The sequence below is a fragment of the Symphalangus syndactylus genome, chromosome 22 (genome assembly GCF_028878055.3).
Source record: "Symphalangus syndactylus isolate Jambi chromosome 22, NHGRI_mSymSyn1-v2.1_pri, whole genome shotgun sequence".
Classification (NCBI taxonomy): domain Eukaryota; kingdom Metazoa; phylum Chordata; class Mammalia; order Primates; family Hylobatidae; genus Symphalangus; species Symphalangus syndactylus.
This window is the reverse complement of record NC_072444.2, coordinates 9,405,797-9,418,241: the sequence shown is the minus strand read 5'-3', so window position 1 is coordinate 9,418,241 and position 12,445 is coordinate 9,405,797. Positions and strand designations below refer to the sequence as shown.

The 12,445-nt window shown below is 47.7% G+C and overlaps 1 protein-coding gene across 2 annotated transcripts in view; it reads left to right on the top strand.

The window, feature by feature from the left end:
* The first annotated feature begins 4,090 nt into the window (after positions 1–4,090).
* Positions 4,091–12,445, top strand: part of PHACTR4 (phosphatase and actin regulator 4) — a 137,512-nt gene continuing 129,157 nt past the window's right edge. The window contains exon 1 of one of the 2 annotated variants that reach the window (XM_055261298.2): positions 4,091–4,285. The gene's annotated coding sequence lies outside the window, so the exon portion shown is untranslated. The remainder of the gene's footprint in view (positions 4,286–12,445) is intronic. The other variant, XM_063631432.1, reaches the window with a different exon arrangement.

Genomic DNA, 12,445 nt, shown 5'->3' with positions numbered 1-12,445 from the left:
CCAATTGATTTTTTAACCTTTTGCCAGTTCTGTTCTATAAAAATTGCTTCAGCTAAAAGCCCCCCTCCCCTATTTAGACCATGGTATAATAACTAACCTAGCCCCTTCCTCAGGGCTGAGAGAATTTTGGGCATTAGCTGCCTCTTGGTCGCTGACTAATAAAAGACTCTTTAATTTGTCTCAAAGTGTGGCATTTCTCTATAACTCGCTTGGTTACAACATTTCAACCTCCACCTCCCAGGCTCAAGCCATCCTCACAACTAAGTCTCCCAAGTAGCTGGGACTACAGGTGCCCATCACCATACCTGACTAATTTTTGTATTTTTTTTGTAGAGACAGGGTTTCGCCATGTTGTCCAGGTTGGTCTCGAACTAGTGAGCTCAAGCGATCTGCCTGCCTTAACCTCCCAAAGTGCTGGGATTACAAGCATGAGCCACTGCACCCAGCCTTGATGAGTTTTGATATACTTATACACCCTTGAAACCATAACCATACACCCTTGAAACCATAATCACAATCAGGATACAAAAAAAAAACCTGCCAAACCAGTTTCCAAAGCGGTTTTATCACCTTAAAATGGTACCATCAGTGTATGAGAATTTTTGTTGCTCTACATTCATGCTAATACTTGGTATTGCCAGTCCTTTTAGCCATTCTGGTGGGTGTGTAGTGTAATCTCATTGTGTTTCCTTTTTTTCCCCCTAACGTGTTTCCCCCTAACGTTATTTGCCATCCATTTAGTTTCTCTTCTTTGGTAAATTGTCTGTGCTAATCGTTTTTCAAATTGGGTTGTCTTCTTGTTGAGTTGAAATAACTCTGTATATTTCCAGGTAGTGGTTATATGTTTTGCAGCAATTTTACTCTGATCTGTGGCTTGTCTTCATTTTCTCTCTCTTCCTCTTTCTTTCTTTCTTTTCTTTTCTTTTTTCTTTCCTATTTTTTTTTTTTTCCGACGGAGTTTTGCTCTTTGCCCAGGCTGGAGTGCAATGGTGCAATCTCTGCTCACTGCAGCCTCCGCCTCCTGGGTTCAAGCAATTCTCCTCCCTCAGCCTCCCAAGTAGCTGGGATTACAGGCATGCACCACCACACCCGGCTAATTTTTTTGTATTTTTTGTAGAGACGGGGTTTCACCATGTTGGCCAGGCTGGTCTTCAACTCCTGACCTCAGGTGATCCACTCGCCTCAGCCTCTGAAAGTGTGGGGATTACATGGGTGAGTCACTGCGCCTGGCCAGCTTATCTTTATTTTTTTTAATTACTATTATTATTTTTTTGAGATGGAGTCTCGCTTTGTATTTTTATTATTATTATTATTTTTGAGATGGAGTTTCGCTCTGTCGCTCAGGCTGGAGTGCAGTGGCATGGTCTCAGTTCACTGCAAGCTCCGCCTCCCAGGTTCACACCATCCTCCTGCCTCAGCCTCCCAAGTAGCTGAGACCACAGGTGCCCACCACCACGCCTGGCTAACTTTTTGTATTTTTAGTAGAGATGGGGTTTCACTGTGTTAGCCAGGATGGTCTCGATCTCCTGACTTCATGATCCGCCCACCTCGGACTCCTAAAGTGCTGGGATTACAGGCGTGAGCCACTGCGCCCGGCTTTATCTTTATTTTCATAACAGTCTTGAGTAAAGTTTGAAATTTAATGATATACAATTTATTCAATTTTTTTCTTTTCTTTTCTTTTTTTTTTTTTTTGAGACGGAGTCTTGCTCTGTCGCCCGGGCTGGAATGCAGTGGCACGATCTCGGCTCACTGCAAGCTCCACCTCCTGGGTTCACGCCATTCTCCTGCCTCAGCCTCCTGAGTAGCTGGGACTACAGGTGCATGCCACCACGCCTGGCTAATTTTTTGTATTTTTAGTAGAGATGGGGTTTCACTGTGTTAGCCAGGATGGTCTCGATCTCCTGACCTCGTGATCCACCTGCCTCGGCCTCCCAGAGTGCTGGGATTACAGGCGTGAGCCACCGCGCCCGGCAATTTTTTTCTTTTTAAAATTTATTTATTTATATTTTAGAGATGGAGTCTCACTGTGTTGCCCAGGCTGGTCTTGAACCCATGGTGTCAACCAGTCCTCCAGCCTTGGCCTTCCAGAGTGCTGGGATTACAGGCATGAGTTATCATGTGTAGCTTATTAATTAAAAATATATATTTTTTAATTTTATTTTTGAGACTGAGTTTCCCTCTTGTAACCCAGGCTGGAGTGCAATGGTGCGATCTCGGCTCACTGAAACCTCCACCTCCCGGGTTCAAGCGATTCTCCTGCCTCACCCTCCTGAGTAGCTGGGATTACAGGCGTGGGCCATAACGCCCAATAAATTTTTGTATTTTTTTTTTTTTTTTTGAGACGGAATTTCGCTCTGTTGCCCAGGCTGGAGTGCAGTGGCGCGATCTCGCATCATTGTAACCTCCGCCTCCCGGGTTCACGCCATTCTTCTACCTCAGCCTCCCGAGTAGCTGGGACCACAGGTGCCCTCCACCACGCCCAGCTAATTTTTTGTATTTTTAGTAGAGACAGGGTTTCACTGTGTTAGCCAGGATGGTCTCGATCTCCTGACCTCGTGATCTGCCCACCTCAGCATCCCAAAGTGCTGGGATTACAAGCGTGAGCCACTGTGCCCGGCCAATTTTTGTATTTTTAGTAGAAATGTGGTTTCACCATGTTGGAGAGGCTGGTCTCAAACTCCTGACCTCAGGTGATCTACCAGCCTCAACCTCCCAAAGTGCTGGGATTACAGGCACGAGCCACCGCGCCAGGCCAATAAATATATTTAAAAAAATTTTTTGAGACAAGGTCTCTCTCTGTCTTCCAGGCTGGAGTGTAGCAGCACCATCACAGCTCATTGCAGTCTGGACCTCCCCAGCTCAAACAAGCCTCTTATTTCAGCCTCCTGAGCACCTGGGACTACAGGCACGTTCCACCATGCCCAGCTAATTTTTAAAATTGTTTTTGTAGAGATGGGGTCTCACTCTGTTGCCCAGGCTGGCAGGCTGGTCTCAAACTCCAGGCTCAAGGGATCCTCCCGCCTTGGCCTCCCAAAGTGTTGGGATGAGAGGTGTGAGCCACTGCACCCAGCCAATTTTTTTTTCTTTTTCTATTGAGACAGGGTCTTGCTCTGTTGCCCAGGCTGGAGTGCACTGGTGCGATCTCGACCTCCCAGGCTCAAGTGATCATCTTACCTCAGCCTGCCACGTAGCTGGGACTACAGGAGCTTGCCACTAGGCCCCGGATAATTTGTTTGTTTTGCGACAGTCTTGCTCTGTCGCCCAGGCTTGACTGCAATGGCACGATCTCGGCTCACTGCAACCTCCGCCTCCTGGGTTCAAGTGATTCTCCTGCCTCAGCCTCCTGAGTAGCTGCGATTACAGGCATGCGCCACCGCGCCTGGCCAATTTTTTTAATTTTATGGATTGTGCATTTGAAAAGTCACATCGATTTCTCTCCTGGAATGTCCTCTAGATGTGCCGTAGCTTCAAGTTTTTCATGTAGGTCTAATTTAGGTTGTGTGATACAATGGGTTTGCATTTAGAAGGGTCCTCTGGCAGCAGCAAGGAAGGTTTTCGGAGGGTGATAGCCTAGTGGCCTGAAACTACTGAGACGTGGAGAGAAGTGATGGTGGCTTTCACTAGGTGATAGTAGTGAAGGATATCGAAATGAATTAAAATACTGGGGATGTAGAATGGACTTAATGGCTCGAGGGAAGTGTCCAGAATAATTCCTGGGTTTCTTACACACAACACTGAGGGTAGATAACTTGCTTGTACGTTTTTTTGCATTTCAAATTGGTCCTCAATAAATAGTTTTTCCTTTGGGGAGGTTATGATTGAAATTTGGCCAGTCAGGGATACAGTTTTCTCAAACAACACTCTTTTATCAGTTGCCTTTTTGGGTACTGCCTGGAGTCCCGTATTGAACCCTGTCCTCCCAAGCCCAAAAACCTTTGCCTCCCACAGTACCAGAAAGGGTGCCCAAGTTCTTTTACACACAAGGTGCGCACAGCGGCCAGCGCATGCCCAGAGAGGCCGTAAGGAGGACGACCGCCCAGAGAGAAACGACGCACGCTTCCCGCCATTTTGTTCAGCTAGCCGCGCAACCGGCCCCTGCTGGGGACTACAAGTCCCGTGAGCCTCCGCGGCGGCACGTCCTACTCCACAGTATCCAGCCCGCTCCCTTTTTCCCCCTCCCCCGGGGCCGAGGGCTCCGGCAGCTGCCTGGCGGCCAACGGGCCAGGTAGGATTTCCGGGAGAGGCTGCTGTGGAGGCTGAGGAGGCGGCGGCGGAGACCTGGGTGAGTTCAGCGAGCAGGGGAAAGTGAGCAGGACGCGCTCAGGATCAGGGTGCGGGCTCCTCTCGGGCTGCGACCCCGTTCTTGGCCCTGCTAGAGGGTCCCGGTCCGGGCGGAAGGTAACGGCCTGGGTCGCGGTCGCTTCGGGCCAGGGCGGGGCGGGGCCGCCGCCTCCTTCCTCGGCCCTCCCACAACGGTCCAGCCCAGGCTTCTCCGCCTGAGGCAGGGCCCGCGCAGGCTCGCCCTCTCCGCCCCCCGAGACTTGGCTGGGCCCTTTTGTCTGGGCTGCGTTGCGCCCCCTTTGTGCCCGTGCATGGAGTCTCCGCCACGGGGGAGCCTGTTCCGCCGGTCCCCAACGGCGACTGCTCCCTGGGGATCCGGTTACAGTCACCGGATCGGGTCAAAGTACATTTTTCAAAACCGTCCTGCCGCAGACCTCTGCACCCCGGCCGGGCAGAACTGGGGCTTCGGAGCCAGGCGGAGTTTCTGTAAAAACCTGGAGGTTATTATTTAACTTTTAAACATCAGCCCGGGGCGGCTTCAGGGCACGAAACTCCAGACGTTTTTCTTGGTGGAGAGATAAGTTTAAGGAAAAGAAGCGACCCCTGTCTCCCACCCTCTACACCCCGGTTCCGGGAAACCGGGAACGCATCGAATTTGCTGCGAAGTCTGTGCAGCTCACTTCTGTGATCGGTGGACCAAAGAACCAGTGGTGAATGGTAGAATGGCAGTTCACGCACCTCCCAAATCTCGGAGGAGAGTGACTTACAGGGCATCACTGATTGCTTGCAAAAAAAAAAAACCTCCAGTGCTTCATTCGGACACTCAGCTCCTCGCTCCCTCCAACCTCTTCCTTTTCTTTTTCTTTTTAAAACAAAAAGTGGAAGGAAAAAGTCCTTCAGTGGAAGAATTTGCTTTATAGAGGAACCAGAAACCCAGTGGCTTCTAGAAGTCACTTACTTTTTCGCTAAATTAATGAATTTCGGGCATGGTGGCGCGCGCCTGTAATGCCAACTATTCTGGAGGCTGAAGCAGAAGAATCGCTCGAGGCCAGAAGTTCGCGACCAGCCTGGGCAACACAGCAAGACCCCATCTAAAAAAAAAAAAAAAGGAATGAAGCCAGTTTAGGGGATGAGGTGTGGTAGATCCTTACCGGAAACCGCGGAATTGGGTGGATTGTGGATTTGATCAAAGTTGGCTAGATAGTGGTAACTGTGTATGCCCTGCTGTTGGAAGCCTGCATTGCTAGAATCAGCTTAAGGTAAAATTTGTTTGTTTGTTTCATTTAAGAGACGAGTCTTGCCTGGTTGCTGAAGCTTGAGTACAGTGGAGAGCCCCTAGGTCACTGCAGCCTCGAACTTCTTGGCTTAAGCCATCCTCCCACCGGAGGCTCCCAGATGCCTGGGACTAGAGGCATGAGCCACTGTGCCCGACTATTTAATTTAATTTAATTTATTTTTATTTATTTATTTATTTTGAGACAGAGTCTCACTCTGTTACCCCGGCTGGAATGCAATGGCACGATCTTGGCTCACTGCAACCTCTACTTCCCAGGTTGAAGCAAGTCTTCTGCCTCAGCCTCCTGAGTAGCTGGGATTACAGGTGTGTGCCACCACGCCCAGCTAATTTTTGTATTTTTAGTAGAGATGGGGTTTCACCATGTTAGCCAGGCTGGCCTTGAACTCCCGACCTCAGGTGAACCACCCGCCTCGGTCTCCCAAAGTGCTGGGATTACAAGCGTGAGCCACCGTGCCTGGCCAATTTTTATGTATTTATTTTTTGAAATAGGGTCTCGCTGGGTTTCCCAGCTGGAGTGCAGTGAGTTGAGCACTGCTCGCTGCAGCCTGGACCTCCTCCTGGGCTCAAGCCTCAGCCTTCAGAGTAGCTGGGACAACAGACACAGGCCACCAGCCCAGCTAATTAAAACAAATTTAAAAAAAAATTTTGTAGGGATTGGGGTCCCACTCTGTTGCCCAGGCTGGTCTTGGACTCCTGGGCTCAAGTGATCCTCCCTCCCAAAGTACTGGTATTAAACGTTAAGATAAAGAATTCTATTTTTGTTTTTTGAGATGGAGTCTTGCTCTGTTGCTCAGGCTGTGCAGTGGCGTGATCTTGGCTCACTGCAACCTCTGCCTCCTGGTTTGAAGCGATTCTCCTGCCTCAGCCTCCCGAGTAGCTGGGATTACAGGCATGTGCCACCACGCCTGGCTAATTTTTTTTTTTCTTTTTTAGTAGAGATGATGTTTCACCATGTTGGCGAGGCTGGTCTGGAACTCCTGACCTCAAGTGATTTACCTGCCTCCGCCTCCCAAAGTGCTGGGATTACAGGTGTGAGCCACCGTGCCTGGCCAATAAAAAATTCTAAAGAAGGTCATTGCAAATAACCCTTTTGAAAAATAGATTAATTCGTATTTCAGGTGTCTGGGATGAGGACAGCCAGGAGGACCCCTTTCCATGAATCAGGGAAGGTTATTGATGTTAGATAGGTTAATTCCTGCCCTAGCCGAGTAGGCAAAATAAAGCCCTTCACTCTGTATTACTTTGTTTGATATCTCATAATGGAAATGACTTACTCTTGAGAATCCTAGATTGTATTAGTAATACTGTATAGGGATGGTAGATCCTTAATGCAGTTCTTCAATTTTTAATCCAGCAGTGAGTGAGGGTCTTTTGTGTTTTCCTGGCTATGGTTTGAAGAAGCAACCACAGAATTGCTCTAGTTTTAATAATAAACTGGCTGGGCGCGGTGGCTCACACCTGTAATCCCAGCACTTTGGGAGGCCGAGGCTGGCGGATCACCTGAGGTCAGGAGTTCGAGATCAGCCTGGCCAACATGGTAAAACCCCATCTCTACTAAAAATATAAAAATTAGCCAGGTGTGGTGGTGGGCATCTGTAATCCCAGCTACTTGGGAGGCTGAAGCAGGAGAATCACTTGAACCTGGGAGATGGAGGTTGCAGTGAGCTGAGATCGCGCCACTGCACTCCAGCCTGGGTGACAGAGTGAGACTCAGTCTCAAAAAAAGAGAAAGAAAAGAATAATAAACTAAAAAACAGCAGTTGCTATTGACTGTTGCTCAATTGTACAAACATGACGATTTTCTCAATATTATTTATTTTTATGATTATGATTATTAATATTTTTTTGAGACAAGGTCTTGTTCTGTCCCCCAGGCTGGAGTACAATGCTATGATCATGGCCCACTGTAGCCTCAACCTCCTGGGCTCAAGTGATCCTCCCACTTCAGCCTTCTGAGTAGCTGGGACTACAGGTGCACACTACCACACTAGGCTAATTTTTAAATTTTTTTGTGGACACGAGGTCTCCCTATGTTGCCTAGGCTGGTCTTGAACTCCTGGACTCAAGCAGTCCTCCTACCTTAGCCTCCGAGAGTGCTGGGATTATAAGTGTGAGCCACTGTGTCTGGCTATATATTTATTTATTTATTTTGTTTGTTTTAAACATAATTTTTTTTTTTTTTGAGACGGAGTTTCACTCTTTTTGCCCAGGCTGAAGTGCAATGGCACGATCTTGGCTCACTGCAACCTTCGCCTCCCGGATTTAAGTGATTCTTCTGCCTCAGCCTCCTGAGTAGCTGGGATTACAGGCATGTGCCAACACGCCTGGCTAATTTTGTATTTTTAGTAGAGACGGGGATTCACCATGTTGGCCAGGCTGGTCTTGAACTCCTGACCTCAGATGATCCGCCCACCTCGGCCTCCCAAAGTTCTGGGATTACAGGCATCAGCCATCGCGCCTGGCCAATAATTTTATTTTATAATTTTTATAGAGACGGGTCTCGCCATGTTGCCCAGCCTGGTCTCAAATTCCTTGGCTCAGGCGATCCTCTCACCTCAGCCTCCCAAAGTGCTGGGATTACAGGCATGAGTCACCATGCCCAGCCTCCCAGTATCATTTTTTAAACAAATTAATACACATTGTGTCATTTATTCCTCATTACAGTTCTGTGAGATGGTTGTTACTCTCATTTTACAGCTGATAAGGCCTAGCCTCTAAAATGTTGAAGTGACTTGCCCAAGGTTATAGTTAACCCAGGTAGGAAATATCAGAGTAAACCATACTTCAAGTCTAGTCCTCTTTCAGTTACCTCACACTTATTACAGCTACTAATCTTACCAGCACCAACAGCTTTAATTTGCTAAAATCTAAATATTGGAGAAAATGGAAAATATTTTCCAATTAAGGCAAATTGATTTACAAGGAACTGGAATTTCTGGAACCATAAACAATGAGTCTTTCTCTTAAATTGTATTGAACATTGGTCCCATTACTTTGTCTTGATATGCTGTGATTACCTTGTGCCTAGGCAGAACGGCAGTTTTATGCAATGCCCAAAAAGTGGTGAGTTACTCAGTTTTGGTTTCCCCTAATCTTTGCAATAAGGTTTATTAAATATGTTGGCGAACATAAATACAATAGCTTTGGCTGCTGAAACTAACATTGAAGGCAGAACTGAAATTAAGATACTGTACTTTTTTAGTCAGACCATCAGGACTCAAGAGAATGCTTTCTCTAGTTTCTGCTTTTAATAAAAACTTTTAATCAGTTTCAAACCTGCAGTTAAGTCTTGGATTTATGTTAGTACATGCCATGAATGTGACATCAGAAACAGAAACCTACTTCACCTCCCTTACTTATTAGGTAAAATGCATAACATGCCAATGGAATTGAGTCAATACAATTATGTAGTCTAGCCTTTCTAACTGGTAGTAGCCTGTTTGAAATCTTTTATTATTGCATTATAATGGGAAAGAACTTTTTTGCTTGTGCTTTTGCTGTTAGTTTACTTCATTACCAAAACCGTCTGTTCATTCAGTCAACAAATACGGAAAGTCTGTTATATTCTAGGCAGTGTTGTAGACATTGAGGACAAAACAGTGAAAACAAGTATTTTCCCTCTTGGGGTTTACCTACTGATTAGAGTTGGCTGAGAAGAGGAAGGAGTCTGACAGTAAATAAGCACTAAATAAATAAAATTCCCTCATATAACTGCAACCTTGAGCAACTCAACCTCTTTGAGCTTTAGTTTTCTCATCTTTAACATGGATGTAATTGATTCCTGCTCTTTCTATCTTGTGGATTGTTTCTAAGAGGGAGTAGAATAAGTATTTGGATACATTATTTGCTTCAAATTCCTGTAGCAAGTTATTTTTACTACTATTAGAAGAAGAGGCCCAGCAAAGTGGCTCACGCCTGTGATTCCAGCACTCTGGGAGGCCAAGGCAAGCAGATCACTTGAGGCCAGGAGTTCGAGACGAGCCTGGCCAACATGGCAAAACCCCATCTCTACTAAAAATAATTAGCTGGGGGTGGTGGCCCATGCCTGTAGTCCCAGTTACTTGGGAGGCTGAGGCATGAGACTTGCTTGATCCCAGGAGGCAGAGGTTGCAGTGAGCAGAGATTGTGCCACTGCACTTCAGCCTGGGTGACAGAGCAAGATTCCATCCTCCCACCACTCCTGCCCGCCCCCACTCCCCGCCCCCCAAAAAAAAAACTAAAGAAAAGAAAACAAGGAGCACTGGAAGAAGATTATTTATAAAGAAAGAGAGAGGCTGGGCCTGGCAGCTCATGCCTGTAATCCCAGTGCTTCGGGAGGCTAAGGCAGGAGGATCACTTTATGTTTATCCCAGGAGTTTGAGACCAGCCTGGGCAACATAGCAAGACTTTGTCTCTACAAAAAAAAAAAAAATTAAAAATCAGCCAGGCATGGTTGTGGACATCTGTAGTCCCAGTTGCTCAGGAGGCTGAGGTAGGAGGATCACTTGAGCCCCACGGTTTGAGGCTGCAGTGAGCTATGATTGTGCACCACACTACAGCCTGGGTGACAGAGCTGGAGACCCTGTTTCAAAAAATAAGTAAATAAGTAAAATAGGAAAGAGAGAAGGGAATGGATGGATTCTTTATTCTGAGGCAGCTCTAAAGTCCTGTTGTAAAACTTTCATAGTCAGCTGGGCGCGGTGGCTCATGTCTCTAATCCCAGGACTGTGGGAGGCCGAGGCGGGTGGATCACCTGAGGTCCGGAGTTGGAGACCAGCCTGACCAACATGGAGGAAACCCTGTCTCTACTAAAAATACAAAATTAGCCGGGCATGGTGGTACACGCCTGTAATCCCAGCTACTTGGGAGGCTGAGGCAGGAGAATGGCTTGAACTCGGGAGGCGGAGGTTGCTTCGAGCTGAGATCACGCCATTGCACTCCAGCCTGGGCAACAGGAGCGAAACTCCATCTCAAAACAAACAAACAAAAAAAAACTTTCATAGTTATGTCTTCACAGGGGCTACCATAACCAAATTATGTAGACCTTTTTCTTTTCTCTTCTTTCTTTTTCTTTTTTTTCACTGCTGTGGTCCCAGCTACTCGGGAGGCTGAGGCACAAAAATCACTTGAACCTAGGAAGTGGAGGTTGCAGTGAGCCAAGATTGTGCCACTGGACTCCAGCCTGGGTGACAGAGTGAGACTTTGTCTCAAAAAAAAAAAATTGAGACAGAGTCTCACTCTGTCACCCAGGCTGGAGTCCAGTGGCATGATCAGGGCTCACTGCAGCCTTGACCTCTCCCAGGCTCAAGCATTCCTCCCACCTCAGCCCCCTTAGTGGCTAGGACTACAGGCGTGCACCACCATGCCTGGCTAATTTTTTCTTTTTTCTTTTTCTTTTAGTAGAGACAAGGTCTCATTATGTTGCCCAGACCAGTCTTGAACTCCTGAGCTGAAGCGATCCACCTGCCTTGGCCTCCCAAAGTGCTGGGATTACAGGCGTGAGCCACTGCACTGGGCCTATGTAGACCTTTTAATTTTTTTTTTTTGAGACAGAGTCTTGCTCTGTCGCCCAGGCTGGAGTGCAGTGGCACGATCTCGGCTCACTGCAAGCTCCCCCTCCCGGGTTCATGCCATTCTTCTACCTCAGCCTCCCGAGTAGCTGGGACTACAGGCACCCACCACCACACCTGGCTAATTTTTTTGTATTTTTAGTAGAGACGGGGTTTCACCGTGTTAGCCAGGATGGTCTCGATCTCTTGACCTCGTGATCCACCCGTCTCAGCCTCCCAAAGTGCTGGGATTACAGGTGTGAGCCACCGTGCCCAGCCTTAATTTTTTTTTGAAATGGAGTTTCGCTCTTGTCACTCAGGCTGGAGTGACAGCGTGATCTCAGCTTACTGCAACCTCCGCCTCCCGGGTTCAAGCGATTCTCCAGCCTCAGCCTTCCAAGTAGCTGGGATTACAGGCTTTCGCCATGTTGGCCAGGCTGGTCCTGAGGTCCTGAACTGCGGACCTCAGGTGATCCACCCACCTTGGCCTCCCAAAGTGGTAGGATTACAGGCGTGAGCCTCTGCGCCCAGCCTCTTTTTTTTTTTTTGTAGACGGGAGTCCTGCTCTGTCGCCCAGACCGGTGTGCAGTGGCGTGATCTCGGCACACTGCAACCTCCACCTCCTGGGTTCAAGCAATTCTCCTGCCTCAGCCTCCTGAGTAGTTGGGATTACAGGTGTGCACCACTATGCCCTGCTAATTTTTTGTATTTTTAGTAGAGATGGGGTTTCACAATGTTGGCCAGGCTGGTTTTGAACTCCTGACCTCAAGTGATCAGCCCCCCTCAGCCTCCCAAAGTGCCAGGATCACAGGCATGAGCCACCACACCCAGCCCATCAAAGTGTTTTAAAATGATCTGTAGGCCAGGCGTGGTGGCTCTGGCCTGTAATCCTAGGATCATGAGGCCACAAGGTGGAGTTCAAGACTAGCCTGGCCAACATGGCAGAACCCTGTCTCTACAAAAAAGTTAGCTCGGCATGTGGCACGCTTCTATAGTCTCAGCTACTCTGGAGGCTGAGGTGGGAGGATTGCCTGAGCCTGGAAGGTTGAGGCTGCAGTGAGCCATAATAGCGCCACTGCACCAGCCCAGGTAGACAGAGTGAAAGACCATCTCAAAAAAAAAAAAAAAAAGAAAATTGCTTACTATCTTGATGGTAGGTGAGAGGGTTTAGAGAAGGTATTTATGTACTTGTTAAAAATTTTTGGCCAGACGCGGTGGCTCAGGCCTGTAATCCCAGCGCTTTGGGAGGCCAAGGCGGGCAGATCACAAGGTCAGGAAATCGAGACCATCCTGGCTAACACAGTGAAACCCCGTCTCTACTAAAAATACAAAAAAT